The sequence below is a fragment of the Azolla caroliniana genome, unplaced genomic scaffold (assembly GCF_043228905.1).
Source record: "Azolla caroliniana isolate FFs.n. ecotype wild unplaced genomic scaffold, voAzoCaro1.0.p SCAF_9, whole genome shotgun sequence".
In the NCBI taxonomy this organism is placed as follows: domain Eukaryota; kingdom Viridiplantae; phylum Streptophyta; class Polypodiopsida; order Salviniales; family Salviniaceae; genus Azolla; species Azolla caroliniana.
The window spans coordinates 4,774,201-4,798,043 of record NW_028230444.1 but is presented as its reverse complement, the minus strand read 5'-3'; the positions used below and the strand labels follow the sequence as shown (position 1 = coordinate 4,798,043).

Sequence of the window (23,843 nt, the reverse complement as noted above, 5' to 3'; positions counted from 1 at the left end):
GAGTGGAAACACTATTATAGCTAATTAGCTACTAAAATGGCCATAGCTAATTAGCTATTTGTTTAGCTAGTCTTTTTTGTGGGAAAATCAAATATTTGAAAAACTAATTTATGAAAAAACTCAAATATTTGAACTTCTGTTTCAGACGTAGTGGAACTTGGGGAATAGCACCATCATCTAAGGTCAACTTCAATGTAATCAATTTCCTGTTTAGCCTAATTCTGATTTTGAACGCAGATGGAGTACTCAGAGCACGAACGCAGACGTAGCTCCCGCAACAGCAGAAAATCAACATTGCAGATTGAGAGCTACAACACAGAACCCGCTCGATCATCGTCCAGGTATGTTGCAGTTACAGAAACCCCAAACATTTGTTTTTTCTTTTTGACTATTGTCTGAACTTTGGTGCTGATTCATATTTCCCCAAAATCGAATAGGGAGAAGTCCTTGGAGTCCCATACAAGGATGTCTCGCAAATCGGGGAGTAGCAACAAGTGTGTTTATATTACTTTTTTTGTGTTTAATCCTGTCTTTAGTGATGATTGGGGTTTCTGATTGAAATTTCTGATTAGGGTTTGTGATTGAAATTTCTGATTAGGGTTTTTGATTATAAATTTCTGATTATAATTTCTGAATAGGGTTTCTGGTTACTAATTTTGATTACATATTAGAATTTCTGATTAGAATTTCTGAATAGGGTTTTTGTTTATAAATTTCTGTTTAGGATTTTTGATTAGGGTTTGTGATTGAAATTTCTGATTAGGGTTTCTGATTGAAATTTCTGATTAGGGTTTTTTATTATAAATTTCGGAATAAGGTTTCTGGTTACAAACTTCTGATTACAGATTTTGATTAGGGTTTCTGATTTTAAACTTCTGATTACAGATTTTGATTAGAGTTTCTTCAAATTTCTGAATACAAATTATGATTAGGGTTTCTGATTTGCTAAGTTAAAGATTTTGCACCATTTTTGTTGTTGTTGATTGGGGTTTCTGATTCTCACATATTCTGATTTTGCACTATTTCTGATTTCTGAAATGATATTTCAGATGGCTCGTTCCTCCATATACGAGAGTGCTAAACTTCGCAAAATTTTGTGAGACAAAGGAGGACTTCCACAACACCTATGGTCTGTCACTCGAGGGTGTTGACCCTGCTGTCCTAAGTGATAAATTGATCAGTGATGTAGACTGGATGATAGTATATACAGTGCCTAGAGTCAAAGGCAAGGTCAAGCTGAAGCATGTACGAGCCGACTTGTACGATGACTACATGAGACTACACCAGAAAGTTCATCAGGAGATCCCAGTCAACAATGAGTTGTCAGTTTCATTTGCTAGAGCATTTGTATATGAGTACTACAAAACAACGAAGGAATCCAGAGACCCTGAAATGTATAGGGTAGCTTGGGCATTCTATGGTGAGGCATCGGTAAAAAGATGCCGAACAATGGGGACCTTGGCACAAAAAATAGACAGATTTTGGAGCATGGCAGCTGTTGATGCAACTGCTGACTCCCAGCAAGACCAGGGGCATACACCACACCGACACCCAAGGAAAGCCAATGTCGATGATACAGGTGAGACATTGGTTAGTTATATGCTAAAAAATGTCCATGAAGCCTATGAGACATTGGCATTTTTTAAGACCGAGTTAGAGAAAGCTACAATGGCTTCTGCAATGGAGAGCAAAGTTACTTCCGCTGTTACAACAATTAGAAATAAGATTCAGGTAACTATTGTTTTGCTGGTATGTGATTGTGTTATAAATAACGGGTAAAATGTGCTAATCAAGCATTATCTGGAATAGGTTGCGCAACAGGAGCTTGAATTAGAGGGGCCACTGGATCCCCAGCGTAAAATAGAACTGCAAATAGAGATTCAGGTTCTTTCAATGAACCTGGACCTTCTAGGTGTAAATACTGTTGCAGATTACATTTTGGATAAGCTTCAAGTAAGTTAACAATTCCTGAACAAAGTTGGCGTATCTTTCAACAACAAGAATAATTAATCGGTAAATTTCTCTGTTGCGTTGAAGGTGTCGTGACTCTTGAGTAGGAAGCAGAGAGAGAGAGAGATGGCGATAGAGATAACGATAACGATAGAGATGGCGAGAGCGGTAGAGATAGCGATAGTGATAGCAAAAGAGAGTGAAAAAGGGAGAGAGTGCGAGAGAGAGAAAAGTATAAGTGAGAGATAAGAAATGGGAATGCGATTATATTATGAGAAAGAAGATTACAAGGAGTAGGCTAAGGGCTAAAGACTGGTGTTGAACCGAATGAGTTGTGATGAGTGTATGGACTCTTATTTATAGGCCCTTATGGAGTATTCTAGAATGTTCTAGAATATTTTAGATATTTATGAATAATAATAATAATAAATATAATCATGAAATATTCAAGAACATTCTAGAATAATCTAGAATGTGCTAAATATCTCGTAATAACTAAACATATAATTATTATGATTACATCTCACATATGTTATTACAATGGTTAAAGTACAATATGTAAACCAAGAGGTTATGGGTTCGATTCCTGGTTCGCCAAGATGAATGTCATGATAAGCCAAGATGTATGTCTTCATGACATTATCCCCCCTTTTCGATGACGAGTTGCACGAGTCGGAAGAAAAGAGTTCAGACTTGGTTTATGAGGATATTGGTTGTGAAATGCAACAACCATGTCGGAGGCATTGGCAAGATGTTCGGCAGGCTCCCATGTTCGATCATTAGGTGTATAGCCTAACCAATCAACCAAGTAGTATAGTTTGTTGCGAATTATCTTGGAGTCGAGGATAGCGGCAACCTCATATTCAGAGCCATTGGAAACGTCAATTGGAGGTGGGGGAGGTGTAACACGACCCGGAATAGAGCTCGTTGTGTAGGGCTCCAAAAGTGAAACATGGAAGACCGGGTGAAGATGCATATGAGGAGGAAGATCAAGACGAAATGTCACATCATTGATCTTACCACTTATGACATATGGGCCAAAACATTGATAATCCAATTTGTAGCAAGGTCGGGTCGTTTTAATGCTACCTTGTAAGAGCCATACACGATCGCCTACTTGAAATGTAGTCGATGAATCACGCCGATGACGGTCAGCAATCTTCTTTTGAGTGTTTTGGGCTTCACATAAATGATGCAAAAGCATATCCTGAACTTCTTGGAGTCGAGTGAGCCGATCTTCAGCAGCTGGGTTTTTTGGGAGTTCAGGATGTTCAAGCATCGTCCAACGAGGATGGTACCCAATGTTTGCAAAAAATGGGGAATATCCAGTAGAAGAATGCTCGGAGTTGTTATAAGCAAATTCTGCCAAAGGTAGTAAATCCACCCAATCATCTTGTTGATAGTTGACAAAACAACGTAGATATTGCTCGACTGTTTGGTTGGTGCGCTCACTCTGCCCATTAGTCTCTGGATGGTAGCCGAAAGAGAGTTTACAAGAAGTATGTAAGAGTTTGAACATGTGCCGCCAAAATTTCGAGATGAATTGGGGACCCCGATCACTGATAATATCATCCGGAAGACCATGATGGCGAAACACCTCCCGCATGAGTAAATCAGCTGTCTCTTGACTAGTAATGGTCTTTGTGCATGGAAGGAAATGTGCCATCTTCGTAAAACGATCGACAACCGTGAGAATCGAATCAAATCCCTTGGAAGGTGGAAGATCCGTAATAAAGTCCAAGGAAATAGATTTCCATGGGCTCTCCGGAATAGGCATTGGCTGTAATAAGCCATATGGATGATGTCGAGGCTTTTTTGATCGGCAACATGTATCACAGCTACGAACATAATCCGTAACAAAATGGCGAAGCCGTGGCCACCAATATCGGCGAGAAATCAACTCAAAAGTCTTGTGGATGCCGAAGTGTCCCGCCATTGGTGTGTCATGACATTGTTGCATGACTTTGAGTCGAGAAGGACCGTCAGGCACATACAAGAGAGTTTGTCGAAAAAGTAACCCATCATGCCAACTAAACTGGGTGTAGTCTAGACGAGGATTTTGAGTTTGGGAGCTAGATGCACGATTTGGGATAATATGGCTCAAAACCTCTTGGGCGAACGCATCAGTCGCAATCTGCTCACGAATGGAATCAAGAAGCCTTGAATCTCCCGATGTGTTGATGGTATGCATTGCCATTATTCGTAGACGATCAGGACCTAAGAGGATTTGCTTTTGGCTTTCAAATGCGGCCTCTCCAGGTTGAAGTTCCATATACGAACGTCTAGATAAAGCATCTGCTTTTCCTTGTTGCATCCCAGGGCGATATAGAATTACAAAATCGAAACGAGTTAAGAACTGCGCCCAACGAGCTTGTCGTCGATTCAAGACTCGAGCACTTTGAAAGTATGTTAGATTTTTATGATCATTGTAGACAATAATCTGCTGAGAAGAACCCTCCAGAAAATGACGCCATTGTTGAAAAGAATCCACAATGGCAAGAAGCTCTTTGTCGTGAATCTCATAGTTGATTTCTGCGGCTTCAAATTTTCGTGAGTGAAAAGCCACCGGGTGCAGTTCACCATCATCACCAATTTGGGATAGTACACTTCCGAGTGCGAAATCCGATGCATCAGCTTCAAGTATAAAGCGCCTCATTGGATCGACATGGATTAAGATTGGTGCGGATGTAAATGCTTGCTTTAAACCCTCAAATGCAGAGTTCGCATCTATACTCCATACAAATGATCGATTCTTGTGCGTCAGTTGAGTGAGGGGCAACACAATTTTTGAATAATCTTTGATGAACTTGCGATAAAAGTTTGCAAACCCCAAAAAACATTGCACATCTCGCACGGACTGTGGTGTTTGCCAATCCAAAATTGTTTGAACCTTTGATGGATCCATAGAGATGCCATTTGAAGAGACTATGTACCCCAAAAACTCCACTTGACATTGGTCGAAACTACACTTCTCCAATTTTGCATAGAGACCATACTCTCGTAGCCGTTGCAAAACTTGGCGAACATGTATATCATGTTCTTCTTGAGTTTTTGAGTAGATCAAGATATCATCCAGGTAAACAATGATGAAGATATCGAGGAAGTCTCGAAAAATATCATTCGCCATATGTTGGAAGACTGCTGGTGCATTCGTGAGGCCAAAAGGCATCACTGTGTACTCAAAATGACCATAGCGAGTGCGGAACGCCGTCTTCCATTCATCCCCAGGAAGAATTCGAACAAGGTTGTAGGCACCTCGAAGATCTAACTTCGTGAAATACTTTGCTTCACTGAGGCGTTCTAGAAGGCTTGAGATCAATGGGAGAGCATATCGGTTTCTAACGGTCACTTTATTCAAGCCTCGATAATCCACGACCATACGAAGCGTACCATCTTTCTTCTTAACGAAAAAGATGGGTGCACCAGCAGGAGATTTTGAATGTTGGATAAAACCATTTGCCAAGTTCTCATTGATATATTCTCGAAGAACCTCTAACTCCGTGGGCGAAAGATTATAAATTGGTCCCCATGGAGGCTCTTTTCCTGGCTGCAAATCAATTGGGCAATCATATGGTCGATGCTCTGGTAGTCTATTAGCCTTCACCTTATCGAACACATCGGAGAATTCTATGTACTTCTTTGGTAGTTGGACCCCCAATTCTTGTGAGCTAGATGAGGGAGTTGCTAAAACCGCAAATACCATCATGTCTTCCTTTCTTCCATCCTCTCGTAATTGATGTATAGAGATTGTTGAAATTGTGGGGGATCCTAGATCCTTAGTTGGAGCTTCAAGGGACTTGGATTGTACGGTGACCTCTTCAATAGTTCTTTTTCTCCAATCAATGGTTGGGTTATGTAACTCAAACCAAGGAAGACCAAGAACTAGAGAGTGCTCCGGACTACTAATGATGTTAAATGAGATGACACTAGCCAAATTACCTAGGACTACACGAATTGGTTCAGACTCTTCGACTATATCTCCTGATGCTATAGGGCGACCATTGATGACTCCTACAGCTACTGGGTTTGGGAGTTTTTTCAAGATGATGTTTTGAGTCAATGCAAACTCGCGATCCATGAAACAAGAATTGGCTCCGGAATCTAGGAGGGCAGAGGCTAGGGCGCGATGACCTGTAGATGTGCTAAGCTCGACTTGTGCAGAAAAAACTCTACATAACTAGGATGGTCCAACCAAATGGCTCCTATTTTGGCCGGACTTATTCGTTTAACACATCCTCTAATTGGCTCAGGACATCAAATCTATTCTCATGGCATGGGCTATTAGGCTTAGTACTTAAGTTATTAGAAGTGATAGTAGAACTTGATGTAGGGTTGTCATGTGCACTTACTTGGTAAACTTGATGCCTGGGTTTATGTGGACAATTCACAGCTATATGTCCTGGACCACCACAGTAGAGGCATAGGCGATGCGCCCGACGTCGTTGTTTCTCAGCATCTGATAAGGGCCCTCGACGTTGTGTCGACTCTATTTCCATCGGAGTGGGACCATCCCTCGTAACGGGTCTAGAACCTTGTGGCGGTGTGGCGACTATAGAAGCGTATGTCTGTTCCGGTTGGCGGCGTAACATTTGTTGACGTTCAGAACGTCGCTCAAATAGGCGATTATCACATCGCACAGCTCGGCTAATAGCTTCAGTAAGAGACTTTGGATCTTCATGGAAAGTAAGAAGAAGATCTTTGACATCGTTACGCAAACCCTGACGGAATTGATCCATTAAGGCTGCCTCATCCCAAGGGATGTCGCATGCCAAGAGACGGAAATCTGCGGCATAAGCTGAAGCGGGACGATCTCCTTGTCGGAGTCTTCGAATCTTGTTTATTGCAGTCCTAGTGCTATCCGTATCTCCAAAACTAGCTTGAAACTCCTTAACGAATGCCTCGAAATCCTCCAGTAATGGTGATTTCTTCTCAAGAAGTGGTGCAAACCATGCTAACGCTGTACCGCTTAGCAAGGTTCCTATTAATCCCACACGGGCAGCATCAGTTGGATACCGATTGGGATGTAACTGAATCACCAAACGAACTTGATTCAGGAAACCTCGAAAGAGAGATCTGGTACCATCAAACTTGGCAGGGAGGCTAATCTTTGGTTCCCTTGGGGAGTTTTGAACCCCCGCCGCTTGTTCTCGTAATGTTAATATAGTAGCCTCAAGTTGATGAACCCGTTGTGATAACTCCTCATATTGATGAGCTTTCTCAGTACTGACTTGTTGAAGATCCCCGAGTAGCCTTTGATTTTCTTGCTCTAATGCCACAAACTTAGTGGTGAGCATATCGAGCTCCGAAAGGACACGCATATACTCTTGCTTGCTGACCGACTCCATAACCGCGGGGGAAAAAGAAAGAAGGATAAAGAAGAAAGCTTGCTAGGGTTATTGGAGAAAGGGAAAAGAAACATTCGGTTCAAACTGTCGTGACTCTTGAGTAGGAAGCAGAGAGAGAGAGAGATGGCGATAGAGATAACGATAACGATAGAGATGGCGAGAGCGGTAGAGATAGCGATAGTGATAGCAAAAGAGAGTGAAAAAGGGAGAGAGTGCGAGAGAGAGAAAAGTATAAGTGAGAGATAAGAAATGGGAATGCGATTATATTATGAGAAAGAAGATTACAAGGAGTAGGCTAAGGGCTAAAGACTGGTGTTGAACCGAATGAGTTGTGATGAGTGTATGGACTCTTATTTATAGGCCCTTATGGAGTATTCTAGAATGTTCTAGAATATTTTAGATATTTATGAATAATAATAATAATAAATATAATCATGAAATATTCAAGAACATTCTAGAATAATCTAGAATGTGCTAAATATCTCGTAATAACTAAACATATAATTATTATGATTACATCTCACATATGTTATTACAATGGTTAAAGTACAATATGTAAACCAAGAGGTTATGGGTTCGATTCCTGGTTCGCCAAGATGAATGTCATGATAAGCCAAGATGTATGTCTTCATGACAGAAGGAACAATACATTCATCAAGAACATGTAGTTAGCTGCCTTTAGAAGCAGCTACATTTTGTGGAGGGAATGGTAAGGACTAGACAGGATTTGGACCTGAACATTCTTGCTCCCTTACCAAATGATTTATTGACAGTTCAAGCACGTTGCATCGCTTGCGGGTTAGGTGTGGAGGACAAAACTGCGTCTTTGTTGGTTCACCTACAACCATGCAACCACACATACCATCTGCTTTGTTTTCAACATGCCTGTCGAATTGCTGCATTCTGTTTGGGAGATTGCAGTACAACTCTACCAAATGAGTGGAGAAAACTAACAGGTATACCATAATGTAGCTAATAAGCTTAGTCTTTTCTAATTAGCTATCCTACTAATGAGCTACTAGCTAATTAGCTATCCTAGTAGCTAATTAGCTATGGTACTAGCTAATTAGCTAGTACCATAGTTGTGTAAAAAAGCTAATTAGCTATCCTACTAGCTAATTAGCTACTGGCAACTAATTAGCTATCCTAGTAACTAATTAGCTATTGCCATAGTTGTGTAAAGTAGCTAATAAGCTATCCTAGTAGCTAATTAGCTACTAGCAGCTAATTAGCTATCCTAGTAGCTAATTAGTTATGGTACTAGCTAATTAGCTAGTACCATAGTTGTGTAAAAAAGCTAATTAGCTACTGGCAACTAATTAGCTATCCTAGTAGCTAATTAGCTACTGGCAACTAATTAGCTATCCTACTAGCTAATTAGTTATCATAGTAGCTAATTAGCTACTACCATAGTGTGTAAAGTAGCTAATAAGCTATCCTAGTAGCTAATTAGCTACTGGCAGCTAATTAGCTATCCTAGTAGCTAATAAGCTATCCTAGCTACTACATAGTTGAGAAAGTAGCTAATTAGCTTTCATTGTAGCTAATTAGCTATCCTACTAGCTAATTAGCTATCCTAGTAGCTAATTAGCTATCCTAACTACTACCATAGTTGAGTAAAGTAGCTAATTAGCTATCCTAGCTACTACCATAGTTGAGTAAAGTAGCTAATTAGCTATCCTAGCTACTACCATAGTTGAGTAAAGTAGCTAATTAATTAGCTATCCTAGCTACTACATAGTTGAGAAAGTAGCTAATTAGCTATCCTAGCTACTACCATAGTTGAGTAAAGTAGCTAATTAGCTATCGTACTAGCTAATTAGCTATCCTAATTAGCTATCATACTAGCTAATTAGCTATCCTAAATAGCTGCCATGTTATTGTAGAATCTTGTGGATTAAGGACGGCACATGATGTGTCTGGTGTTGATGACGCTGCAACAGATGAGGATACTACTGCCAGCGTGGCTGAAAGTAAGAGTCCTACTATCACATCTCCTTCAGATCAGCTCCACCCTATTCTTTTGGAACAATGTACTGAATTAGGCAATGATGTGAAATGCCATGAAATAGTGGAAACAACATGTAAAACTGAGGTTCACAACAACAGTGTTTATGAACACTTGATGCAACATTTCTTCGAATCTCAAGACCTTGATTCCACCCCACCGAGCCCAACTACTGAAAATGTCCAAACAGATCCCTCTATACTTGAAAAGCTAGTTCAAGAAACGGCTGATGTGCAATTAGCTGCTGAGGCGATGGGAAGGTTGTCGGAGGAGGACACACTTGCGCATTGGGTGAAAGAAGCAAGGCTAAATGGGGAACCAACCAGAAAAAGGTTGAAGAAGGGGCCACGATCGGGAACAAGACCAGTTACTCGGTCAAGGGGCCCAGACGTAGTGGAGCGAAATACTGTTTAGTTGGATATGATTGTTAGCTTAGGGATTTTGCTAGGGTTTTATGAAGTTTTACTATCCTGTTGGACAAGTAAAACCTCAGATTAGTTGTTGCTTGATCCACATTATGTAATGGAACTCTATGATGTTTTTCCAAGATAATTTGAAGAGTGTTGTTCTATGACTGAAACTCTTTGATGTTCAAGATATTGTTTTGTGAGATTGTTAGTTACTTTGTGAGTGTGAATATGTTGGTGTTTTCTGATGTTGCAGAGTCTAAAGGGTTTGATTCTATTGCTCGTAAGGCCAATGGCAGTGTGGATACTGTTGATGTTGCGGCATGTTTAAAGGGCCCCATCTTGAAAGTAGATGTAGCAACTGACACAAGTGATCTGGTCACACAAGTTGATCAAGCATGTAGCACGGATGACTTGGTGTTGCAGGTAGATGCAACATGTGATACCAGTGGACTGATATCGAGCATATCAGTAGCTACATGCACCGAGGTAATCCAAGGATTGATAACTAAGTCGACAAAACAAGAGCACCAGAATGTGAAGCCAGGCCCAACACAGTCGACTAGGGGTTTGAAGAGGAAAAGGACGCCAGTTGTGTCGGTCGAACCTGAGCTGATTGAGATTGATCGTATCCTACCAGAAAATGGTGTAACAGCGGCTCAGTTTCAGGAATGGAAACCTAAACCACTAGAAGTCGAAAGAAGAGCCTTGATCTTGGAGCTTGATAAAGTCTTGATGAGTGTGAGATATATGCAGCCAAGGAGGGACGCAAATCAGTTTCTAGAGTGGGTTGTGCAATACTTTGATTTGTTTATTTGGAGTGAAAAACCAAAATCAGATGTGTGGAAGTGTTTGGCAAGATTCTTCCCAAAATGGCGAAGTCGTTTTAAAGGTCAATGGGCACGAGAAAATTGTGAGCAAATGGAAGCTGCAAGATTCAAGAGACTTTTTGATTTTTGGGCTACTTGGCCTGAATATAATGCCGACAATACATTGATTTTGGATACAGAACATTTCCGGCACTACTTCAATATTCGGAGATGCTGTCTCATTCTACCCGAGGAAATGCCTGAACAGTACCTGGTGCAAATAGTGAGCTGCCAACCAGGTGCATGGTTGTGGACTCCATTCCGAGCTCGATATGCGGATAATATATGTAGACTCGTTCCACTGACTAGCAAGAGCTTAGCTGTTTATAGGAGATTTGTAGACATTTCCAATGGTAATTTATAAATATGTAAAGAGATGACATTATTCAATGAAGAATTTAATTACTTGTTCCCACTGTACTTATCTACTGTGTAATTTGAGGAATATGTTGCAGATTGTTGATTTCATGCTATTGATGACTATTTAGCTATTGACAGCTAATTAGCTGCATTTGTACAGCTAATTAGCTACTGATGACTATTTCGCTATAACTTATAACTTAAAACTTAACAAAAAAGACATGATTTTATTGAGAAAGAAGCACAGAAAGTAGATTGTATACAAGAAATTGATTCCAAACGAATTTATTTAACTGTTTTCGCGAAATACATGTTTGTTTTACAAGAGAACATGGTAAGTGCTACTTGTAGCTACAAATTCCATGGCATACTATTGTAAATACATTCATACACATTAGCACCAACAGTGTATAAACTGGAGCAGCTATTGTATTCTGACATTGGGACGTTGATGCACCTGACCAAATGAGAGTACATGTACGCCGCTGGTTTGTCTTCTAACAGCCTGTACACATATTCGTAGTCATCTAGTTTTGCATAAAAAATGCCTTCGATGTAGAATGTCCCGACAGATACAAAATTTCTCCATGCATCTACAATATTCTACCTTGCACACTGTTTACTAACCGTGCACTTTAATATATAGAAATCAGCACCCTCTGAATTGCCTTCTTCAGCATTTATAGCGAAGTTATCCCCAACGTTCAGGACATCACTCAAAGTATCTCCAAGTCCCTCATATGTGAAGTCAGCATTCTGCCCTGTTTCTCCATCAACTGCTTCCTTATCATTCAGAGTGTGATACTCCCAATTCTGAATGTATGCTTTGTTTAGACAATATCTCCAATTTCCCTGCACACAATGGAAGCAAAAACAAGTCAATTCTCTAACCGCAATACAATGACCATCCAACCTGGAATAACCGCGAACAACATGCAGAGATCGCAATTCGGGAATTCCTTAGCACTCTCCCTATTTACTTCATCTATCTTCACTTCCCAAAATTCACGTTTGATATCTCGGACTTGCGAGGAATAAACACCTGTGGCACTCGTTGACATATTTGTTCTTAAAAATTCAACTACATGTGATGCACAATTCATGTGCACACCATCTGTCTTTAGTTGTTCATGGGTAAGTGCCCGCTTTATAACAACCCCTACACCATCATGTTCACCTTTACCATGGCCAGACCCAAAAAAATTCCATCTCATCTCCAAATCTGTTATAGCAGGATACCTCCCCACAAAATAAAATGGACGTCGAGCCTTGAATTGTGATGCAGCTCCGTCAGACCAGACCCAATGTTGAGTAAGCTCCAAACGTTGAGCTAATAACCACTGCCAATGTAACTTAAAACAGTGTTGGACGAACAAGGTATCATGCTTCTTATCATCGGAAATAAAGAAATGAATTACTTTTTTAACATCACCTGAAACTCGAAAATATGTTATGTGTACAAAAATGGTTACCTGAACTGAACACCAATGCATAGATTGAATTTCATTCTGCTACTTGAAAGTATAATTCTCTGCGAAATCTACTACTGAGACTACTGCATCATTTGGGAAATCAGATATGCAAGTCTTAAATTGATGGGCCTGCCATGAATAAATGAAGTTGTGTTTAATGAACTTTCCTAGAGATACTACAAACAGAGACACCAAATCCCTTGGTTTAAGCATCTTCCGAACTAGATCCTTTCTTTTACACACCTTTCCTTCGAAATTGGTGTTCACTGACTCAAATAACTTCACAGAGATCAATATTTCACTACTCAATTCATTTGGACACCACCTAAATCTAGTAGGGCCACAATCTTGACATAAACCCATGACACATTTATGAATATGGAAGATAGCGTCAGTTTCTCTCGGACACAATATTGAATCTAATAAATAACTCATGGAAGAGATAACGTGCTCAGATGATTTACACTCCTCTTGCGGGCTTGATCGACAGATTGGGCACCCACATGTGCAAACTATATTAGTTAGGGATGCGCTATGGTGACGTAGTAGATTAACAAAGTCCTTCAGAAAACCCATCTGTACATGGTAAATGCAACAACATGTGTATCGATCCTTTAAGCGTCTCACAAAGTGTGGCTTAAGAGACTCGAATGTTCATAGTTGAACTTTGATAGTTGGATGCATTCGTTTGAACCTAATAAATAAATTGACCTGCGTAATAAAGGGGAATTAGTTATTCTCGTAACTAGCTAACTATCCTAGTAGCTAATTAGCTATTCTAGTAGCTAATTAGCTATCATGGTAGCTAATTAGCTGTCATAGTAGCTAATTAGCTGTCCTAGTAGCTAATTAGATATCATGGTAGCTAATTAGCTATTCTAGTAGCTAATTAGCTATCATGGTAGCTAATTAGCTATCATGGTGGCTAATTAGCTTTCCTAGTAACTAATTAGCTATCATGGTAGCTAATTAGTTGGTCTAGTAGCTAATTAGCTATCATGGTAGCTAATTAGCGGGTTTAGTAGCTAATTAGCTATCATGGTGGCTAATTAGCTGTTTTAGTAACTAATTAGCTATCATGGTAGCTAATTAGCTGGTCTAGTAGCTAATTAGCTATCATGGTAGCTAATTAGCGGGTCTAATAGCTAATTAGCTATAATGGTGGTTAATTAGCTATCCTAACTAATTAGCTGGTCTAGTAGCTAATTAGCTATCACGGTGGCTAATTAGCTATCCTAGTAAGCTAATTAGCTATCATGGTAGCTAATTAGCTTTCCTAGTAGCTAATTAGCTGGTAATAACGAAATAGCAAACTAGCTACCAGTATAGCTAATTATCTGGTAATACCTAAATTAGCTATTGAGAATAGCTAATTAGCTATCATGGTAGTAGCTATTGAGAGTAGCGAGTTACCTATGTAGCTATCCTAGTAGCTAACTGAGGTAAATGTAACTGATAAGCTAATTAGCTTTTCTGCTAACTGAGCTAATTAACTTTCCGAGTAGAGTCAAAACAAATGTTGAGATAAATGTAAATACCTGAGGTACATCAAGAAGATGAATGGGATGCTCCTCGTATTGATTTCTTCCAACACGTTTCCTGCATAAATCCTTTTTATTGGGTGAAACCCTACTCTCATTAGTCCAAAACATTGTGATTACATCCTTGATTTCAAATGTTATGGGTGTCATTGGCTTACATCTTGTAGTTAGCTTTAGTAGACTAGTTCCTTCACCCGAGGAAATTATACGGTTCATTGTATTGTACACTGTTTTTCTACTAACACCAATTACCTTAGATAGCTCACTGATGTTTATATCGTCAACATCACTATTAAGTAACATCATTAGACTAGACCTTTTTAAGACAAGATCATCTTCTGACCTGCTCATGGATACGAAACTATTACGAAGATTATTTACTAAAATAGATGATATGTTTGCATTAAGACCATCACAATCAACTAAGTCCTTTATCGATGGATCATTACATATTCCATAAAGTACTACCTTCTTTTCTTCATTGCTGATGTGCTTGGTTTGAACATTGAAATTGTCTACAACCTTTCTCTCTATGATGGTAGTTGCATTACTTACATTCTCAACTAAACTATCCTTACCTTTACTGAGTGTGGCTTTCGTATCCTTCAACAATTGACGATGTTTCCTTTTTTTTCTGCCCAATAGTTTCGTATGGCTTGTTGTGTCCTAATAGCATCATCTCTATCCTTATGATCATTGAGGGGTAATTCTAAACACTCTTCTTCCCGTTCCATTTGGCTGGACATGTTAAAACCCTAAATTTCCAGAAAAAAAAACAAGTATTAAAGATGGCTATGGGCAACAACAATACACAAAAATATTCCACAATACACAAGATTAGACACAACGATACACAAGATAATCAATAGACAGAAAAGTTATTGCAATCCAAGACCGAACAGTAGAGGATTTCACTCCGTTGGATCGAACAGTTGAGGAGGCGATCCAAGACCGACCAATGGCGACAACTGAGTGTAGAATGTTGCCGTTGGATGAGTGAACTCCGTCAAATCGAAATGTGGAAGCAATCCGGGACTGGACAGTAGCGGCAACTGAGTATAGAATGATGGCAATGGAGGAGAGAACCCCGTCAGATTGAACAGTTACCGATGATGCTTGGAATGCACATAGAAGGCACCTTTGAGTAGAGTGGCACAGAGAAGAGAACCCCGTCAGATTGAACAGTTACCAATGATGCTTGGAACGCACAGTAGCGGCCCCTGAGTGAGAGTGGCAAAGAGAAGAGAACCCCGTCAGATTGAATAGCTCTTTGATGATGCTTGGAACGCACAGTAGCGGCCCCTGAGTGTAGAGTGGCAAAGAGAAGAGAACCCCGTCAGATTGAACAGCTCTTTGATGATGCTTGGAACGCACAGTAGCGGCCCCTGAGTGTAGAGTGGCACAGAGAAGAGAACCCCGTCAGATTGAACAGCTCTTTGATGATGCTTGGAACGCACAGTAGTGGCCCCTGAGTGTAGAGTGGCACAGAGAAGAGAACCCCGTCAGATTGAACAGCTCTTTGATGATGCTTGGAATGCACAGTAGTGGCCCCTGAGTGTAGTGTCATAGAGAAGAGAACCCCATCAGATTGAGTAGCTCTTTGATGATGCTTGGAACGCACATTAGCGGCCCCTCAGTGTAGAGTGGTGGCAGGTGGACTCGATAGGGTTTAGCAACAGTGGTAGCAACTAACCCACAGTACTCAACTAGAGATGGCCTACGTGATGTGGCAAAGGATCATGCATAATGGACCTAGGAATTCGATATATAATTTATGGTACACATTTATGGTGCACACATCAATTTATGTTGCACATTTATGGCACTCATTTACATATGTAATTAAAACACTCTAGTATTTTCAATGGTAGTTTTTTGCATACTTAATTTATTAATGATGGCTTTTTACTAAAATGACTATTTATCAATGGTAGCTTTTTGCATAGCTAATTAGCTATGTCAAGGACATAGCTAATTGTTTCCACTCGCATGCTTTCACCCTATAGTTGTGTCATCATATCACTCCATCATATGAAAACTAGTATGATAATTTCACAATAATAATATGTAAACCCAACCTTAGCTTAGTTGGCAAAGAGGAGAATTGTAGTTGAAATGTTGCAATCCTTAAGTCACTAGTTCAAATAAGGTAGGTTGGATGTAATCAAAACATTATCACAAACATCATTTGTCTGACTCTACTTTACTATTTGATAAATAATCATTTAATTAACTTTGGAGTATGTATGTTATTCTAAGACTTGAGAACTTGCGAACATTTAGCTTAATAGGTCTAACAGCTCATGACTATATTTGCGTCGTCACATCACTCGATTATATAAAACTAGTAAGATTACGTCATAATTTTATCCAAACCCAACCTTAGCTTAGTTGGTAGAGCGGAGCACTGTAGTTGAAATGTTGTAATCCTTAGGTCCCTGGTTCAAATCCAGTAGGTTAGATGTAATCAAAACCTTATCATAAACATTTTGTGTGAGTGGAGGATTGTAGTTGAAATCTTGTAATGCTTAGATCACTAGTTCAAAACCTCTTTACAATTGAGCATCTGATCCCCGCTAAGTAGACGTTGTTGTACTCTATATAGCCGCATGTTACTAACACATATGCAATTTTGAATGCAACTCTACATATCTGTTGCGCATGGAAGATATAATACTCAAATGATACTTTGATCCCCGTACATTTGTCAGATACTAGTTGCATATGTGACCCGAGGTAAGTGTCTTGCTCATCACTAGTCATCGAAAAATAGTATCGCCTTAATTCTCGCAATTTTGATTTTCCAATCATAGACATACAACCATGGGCAAAGCATATTTTTTTGACATCAAATCCAATCTGTTTATCTAATGTCACCAAGCTAAATCTAGCCAGACGAATTCTTCGTGGGATTCTTCTAATATGCATAGGGCTTCCAGATTTCTCTTCCTGCATAGAGGTTGGTGTAACCTTGTTACAATATAATTCTTTGTTGCGACCATCGCCAATGTTATTCGATGTTTCATTGGCACTACCTTCATTCTCCGTATCTTTATTAATATCATATTCTTCAATAGAGAACTCTTCACATGTGTCATTATTTACATTCCCTATAGGTGAAGATGGGCTCAGACAATATTCTTCGATAGAATATGGTGAGTCTGTCGACAGATAATATTCTTCAATAGAATATGGTGAGTCTCTAGACAAACAATACGTTTAAGTAGAAAACGATAAGTCTGATGACAAACAATATTCTTCAATCGAGAACGGTGAATCTTCACTCATTGCTTAAGGTCTAGATAAGGCTCTTTAAGTTATGTGCTTAGGCTAAGGTAAAAAACTAATAAGCTCCTCTCTAAACATATACTCCTCTCTAAACATAAACTCCTCTCTAAACAAAAGCTCCCTCAATATAATGTCTATATTATTTAATATTATATTAATACAATACATAAACATATTATTTTTAATATAGTAATTGTATTTAAAATATCAATAATTATTTAAACTAGGTCTATTTGAAGTTAAATCAAGTATAATATAAATCCAATCATTACCAAGCCATAAATATGTTGGATTAAAGTTAAAATCATTGGCTAATTAATGGCACCCATATTTGATATAGAACTTCTCGGTCATTGGTTCATTAATGCTCACAATTTTAAATATTAGACTTATCAATCATTGGTTCATTCATGCCCACATCTTTAATACACAGCAATTGAGAGTCATAAAAATGTCGCTTTTAGTAATCAATCATTGGTTCATTCATGAACCTCTATCATTGTGTCCTTCATGACCTTTAAAGTCATTGTAAGTTATTATGACTATAAAAGATTCATCAATATGTTAGTTTAACTTTGTAATCATTAATGCAATCATAAGTTACTCTTGTTAATGTGATTGTGGTTACCAACTAACTAACCTCAAACTTACCAACCCTAGTTAAGGTGATTGTGGTTACTTTAACCACTGTGGTCAATCCCTATAAATAGGAAGACCTCATCATATTTCACTCACAAGAGTACACAAGAGCATACAAGATAACACGGAGCGAACAGAGCACATAGAGTACACAGAGCACGAAGCACGAAAACGCTATCTCTGCCTCCACTTCCACAAGATCAACCATGTCTTCAAAGAGAATCGAGCGCCAGGACTCCAGGTAGGCCTCTGATGCCGTATCGAGTTCCTGATTAAAACCTAAACTTTAAACAGGAACTCGATACGGCGTATCGAGTTCCCCTGTTTTCTTTGCTTTTTAAACAGGAACTCGATATGGCATCATCATATCACTTGATCATATGAAACAAGTAAGATTATGTCATAATTTTATCAAAAACCAACTTCAGCTCAATTGGTAGAGCAGAGGACTGTAGTTGAATTGTTGTAATCCTTAGGTCACTAGTTCAAATCTGGTAGGTTGGATTTAATCAAAACATTATCACAAACATTTTGTGTAACTCTATTTAACTATTTGATTCACTATAATTTCATTAACTTTGGAGTATGGATGCTATTCTAAGAGTTGAGATCTTGCCAATATTTAACTTAATAGGTCTAAGAGCTCATGACTATAGTTGCGTCATCATATCACTCGATCATATAAAACTAGTAAGATTATGTCACAATGATATTATCGAAACCCAACCTTAGCTTAGTTGATAGAGTGGAGTATTGTAGTTGAAATGTTGTAATCCTTAGGTCATTGATTCAAATAAGGTAGGTTGGATGTAATCAAAACATTATCACGAACATCGTTTGTCTACCTCTATCTACCTCTACTTTAGTATTTGATAAATAGTCATTTCATTAACTTTGGATTATGGATGCTATTCTAAGGGTTGAGAACTTGCAAACATTTAGTTTAGTAGGTATAAGAGCTCATGACTATATTTGCGTTGTCATACCACTCGATTATACAAAACTAGTGAGATTAGGTCATAATTTTATCCAAAACCAACCTTAGCTCAGTTTGTAGAGCGGAGGACTGTAGTTTAAATGTTGTAATCCTTAGGTCACTGGTTCAAATCCGGCAGGTTGGATGTAACCAAAACAATATCACAAACATTTTGTGTAACTCTAGTTTACTATTTGATAAACTATCATTTCATTAACTTTGGAGTATGGATGCTATTCAAAGTGTTTAGATCCTTGCAATATTTAGCTTAATAGGTCTAAGAGCTCATCACTATAGTTGAGTCATCATATCACTCGATCATATAAAACTTGTAAGATTATGTCACAATGATATTACCAAAACCCAACCGTAGCTTAGTTGGTAGGGCTGAGAATTGTAGTTAAAATGTTGTAATCCTTAGGTCATTGGTTCTAATGAGGTAGGTTGCTTGTAATCAACACATCATCACAAACATCGTTTGTTTGACTCTACCTCACTATATGATAAATATTTATTTCCTTAAATTTGGAGGATGGATGCTATTCTAATAGTTGAGAACTTACGAACCTTTAGCTTAATAGGTCTTTGAGCTTATGACTATATTTGCGTTGTCATATTACTTGATCATATAAAACTAGTAAGATTAGGTCATAGTTTTATTAGAAACCAACCCTACCTCAGTTGGTAGAGCGGAGGACTTTAGTTGAAATGTTGTAATCCTTAGGTCATTGGTTCAAAAAATGTAGGTTAGATGTAATAAAAATATTATGACAAACATCATTTGTGTGACTCTACTTTACTATTTGATAAATAACCATTTCATTAACTTTGGAGTATGGATGCTATTCTAAGTGTTGAGATCTGGCAAATATTTAGCTTAATAGGTGTACGAGCTCATGACTATAGTTGCCTTATCATATCACTCGATCATATAAAACTTGTAAGATTATGTCACAACTCACAATGATATTATCAAAACCCAACCTTAGCTTAGTTGGTAAAGCGGAGGATTGTAGTTGAAATGATGTAATCTTTAGGTCATTGGTTCAAATAAGGTAGGTTGGATGTAGTCAAAACGTTATCACAAACATCGTTTGTCTACCTCTACTTTGGTATTTGATAAATAGTCATTTCATTAACTTTGGAGTATGGATGCTATTCTAAGAGTTGAGAACATGCGAGCATTTAGCTTAATATCTCTAAGAGCTCATTACTATATTTGCGTCGTCATATCACTCTATCATATAAAACTTGTAAGATTAGGACGTAATTTTATTGAAAACCAACCTTAGCTCAGTTAGTAGAGCGGAGGACTGTAGTTGAACTGTTGTAATCCTTAGGTCACTGGTTCAAATCCGGTAGGTTGGATGTAATCAAAACATTATCACAAACATTATGTGTGACACTACTTTACTATTTGATAAACTATCATTTCATTAACTTTGGAGTATGGGTGCTATTGTAAGAGTAGAGATCTTGCCAATATTTAACTTAATAGGTCTAACAACTCATGACTATAGTTGTGTCATCATATGAAACTAGTATGATCATTTCAAAATAATATTATCAAATCCCAACCTTAGCTTAGTTGGTAGAGCGGACGATTTTAGTTGAAATGTTGTAATCCTTAGGTCATTTGTTCAAATAAGGTAGGTTGGATGTAATCAAAACATTATCACAAACATCGTTTGTCTGACTCATTAGTATTTCTTAAATAGTCATTTCATTAACTTTAGAGTATGGATGGTATTCTAAGAGTTGAGAACATGCGAACATTTAGCTTAATAGGTCTAAGAGCTCATGACTATATTTGCGTCGTCATATCAGTCGATCATATAAAACTAGTAAGATTAGGTCATAATTTTATTGTAAACCAACCTTAGCTCAGTTGGTAGAGCGGAGGACTGTAGTTTAAATGTTGTAATCCTTAGGTCACTAGTTCAAATCTGGTAGGTTGGATGTAACCAAAACAATATCACAAACATTTTGTGTAACTCTAGTTTACTATTTAATAAACTATCATTTCATTAACTTTGGAGTATGGGTGTTATTCTAAGTGTTGAGATCTTGCCAATATTTAACTTAATAGGTCTAAGAGCTCATAACTGTAGTTGCGTCATCATATCAATCGATCATATAAAACTTGTAAGATTATGTCACAATGATATTATCAAAACCCAACTGTAGCTTAGTTGGTAGGGCTGAGGATTGTAGTTGAAATGTTGTAATCATTAGATCATTGGTTCAAATAAGGTAGGTTGGATGTAATCAAAACATCATCACAAACATCGTTTGTCTGACTCTACCTTACTATTTGATAAACTATCATTTCATTAACTTTGGGGTATGGATGCTATTCTAAGAGTTGAGATCTTACTAATATTTACCTTAATAGGTCTAACATCTCATGACTATAATTTTGTCATCAGATCACTCCACCATATAAAACTAGTATGATTATTTCACAATAATATTTTTATTGTTGATCATACGATCGTCGACAAGGAGTGCGAATGGTGTATCATCAATGCACGGCTTAGAGAGCATGAGAGAGAGAGAGAGATTAAACCTTCATAACTTTAATTACTATAAGGATTAAAACTAAAATATCTAAAACTATAATGAGAAAGGGAGAGAGGGCTAGTCATTAAGTATTAATTAAAAGACAGACAAATGTTACTAACATGTTGAGAGAGAGAGAGAGAGAGAGAGAGAGAGAGAGAGATTGAGAGCAAAGCTACTACTAATTATCATTAAGATTAGAACAGAAAAGAAATTACATGGGGATATGGTCATGAGCAAACTAGTTTCGCCCACTATGGGGCTCATCAGTGCTAAAATGACCATTAGGGTTTGATAGGTTTATATAAGGAGTTTTAGGAGAGGGTTTAGAGAAATGACAATAGGGAGTGGGGGTGTGTGCTTATGGATATGATTTGGAAAGGGGAAGATTTGGAGAAGAAGGAAAAGGATATTATGAGCTTTAATGTGACAAGGGGGAGGTTTTGGTATAAGGAAATAAAGGTTATAATGTTAAGGAGGAATAAGAAAAGAGAGAGTTAGGATATGAAATGTAAAAAGAGGGGAAATATTAAAAGGGGAGTTAAGATTGAGGGGGAAATAAGGAAAATATGTGAGATGATGAGAAGGGAAGGAAAGAGGAAAGAGGAGAGAGAGAGAGAGAGAGAGAGAGAGAGAGAGGGAAATGAGTAGAAGACATAAGGGGAGTGAGTGCGTAGATATACGAGGATTAAGGGTGGGATAACGAGAGAAAAGTAAGAGAGAGAAAGAGGGTAGAGAGAGGAGAGAGATGCATGTGTAAACTAGACAAAGTAAGAAAGAGAAAGGAAATAGGAGAGAGGTAAGGGAGGGAGACAAGTATGGGGAAAGAGGAAAAAGAAAAAGGGGGAAGGTTATAGATTTAGGAAGAGGATGGGGAGGGGTAGGGGTAGGGTAAGAAAAAGTAGAACATGGGTGAAGGTAGAAAAACAAAAATAGAGAGGTGGATAAAATAGGATAGGAAAAGATTTTGAGAGAGGGAAGTAAAAACTAAGAGAGGGAGAATTGATAGCTTAAGTGTGAGAGAGGAATAAAAAGAGGAAAAGATTTAGAGAGAGGAGGGGTGGGGGTAGGGTGTTTCGTTTTTAAGAAATGAGGGGGGGTGTTTACGGGAGGGGTAGAGTGGTAATAGGAAAAAGTGGGAGGAGGGGTAGAAAGGTAATTTTGAAAAAGTGAGGGGGAAGGGTAGGAGGGTAATTAAGGGTAATTTAGGAAGGTAAGGGAGGGGTACATGGGTAAATTGACAAAGTGGGGGTGAAGTGAAAAGTTCATATAATGGTTCATTATTTGAATAAACGTCTAAATGGCTTCACCACCAACTCCTCCCTATACTTCTACGTCAAAAACAATATCTTAGGGACTCCCATTCCCTTGTCCAAACCTTAGAACAACTTATAACACCACCCAATAGCTTTATTTTTTCTTTTGATGTTGAATCACTCTACCCTAGCATCCCACCAAAACTAGGACTCTTAGCCCTAAAAAATATTATTTCCCCCCACTTTTCGAACCAAAAAACTAATTTGATTCATACCCTTAGCGCCCTCACTTTAGAATACCACTTCCTAAATTTCAACAACCAAATTTATCAACAGGTAAAAGGAACAGCCATGGGCAGTAATTTTTCCGTTGTCTACGCATGTCTCTTCCTCTCATATCTAGAAAATTCCAATCCATCACCCCACCTTTTCTATTTCACTAGGTATATTGATGATGCCTTTGGCGTTTGGACTGGTACTAAACCCCAACTTTTCGAATACCTAAACTTCTATAGTAACACTACTCAAAACTCTATCAAACTAACCATACATACTTCTTACACGAAACTACCCTTTTTAGACTTGTGGATTAATTTAGATAATAATAGATACACTTTTAATTGCTTTCAAAAAACACTTAATACATATCAATACATCCCTTACTCCTCCAATCACCCTCTCCATGTTAAAAATAGTTTCGTTTCGAATGAATTAAAAGGATATATGGTTAGCGAAAGCACATCCCTAGGTTATTTAAATATGCAAAAGAAATTCTTTACGAGACTTAGGGCCCGAGGTTATCCCACGCATTTTATTCTAAAGAACTTTAGAAAACACCCTTACTCCCTTAGACACACTCTCCTCTTCAAAGAAAAAACTAAAAAAACCACCCCACCCACTATCTTTAAACTTAGATATACTCGCCATACCCCCACACTAATTATCAAAGAAATGCTCAATAGCCTACACTCTAGCCTACAATTAGATCCCCAACTATAACATATCCCTAAATCCATTATTTGTTGGACAAAATCCAAAAACCTCCACTCTTTTCTAGTCAAAACTAAAAACATCCTAGACCCCCCCCCCCCATAAACATATTTTCTCACCCTTCATCTATCCCCCTTCCTTGTTCCTCTCTCCTTCCCCCTTACTACTATTTACTAGTCA

General features: G+C 38.3%; 3 non-coding genes across 3 annotated transcripts; all 3 read left to right on the top strand.

Annotated features, from left to right (window-relative positions):
* Positions 1-18,914: 18,914 nt before the first annotated feature.
* TRNAY-GUA (transfer RNA tyrosine (anticodon GUA)) lies at positions 18,915-19,000 on the top strand. The gene is given in 2 exon segments: positions 18,915-18,951; positions 18,965-19,000. It is a non-coding gene; the product is annotated as a tRNA-Tyr (tRNA).
* A 1,137-nt stretch (positions 19,001-20,137) lies between these two features.
* On the top strand, positions 20,138-20,223 carry TRNAY-GUA (transfer RNA tyrosine (anticodon GUA)). The gene is given in 2 exon segments: positions 20,138-20,174; positions 20,188-20,223. It is a non-coding gene; the product is annotated as a tRNA-Tyr (tRNA).
* Positions 20,224-20,728: 505 nt separating this feature from the next.
* TRNAY-GUA (transfer RNA tyrosine (anticodon GUA)) lies at positions 20,729-20,814 on the top strand. Its single transcript is given in 2 exon segments — positions 20,729-20,765; positions 20,779-20,814. It is a non-coding gene; the product is annotated as a tRNA-Tyr (tRNA).
* Positions 20,815-23,843: the final 3,029 nt, after the last annotated feature.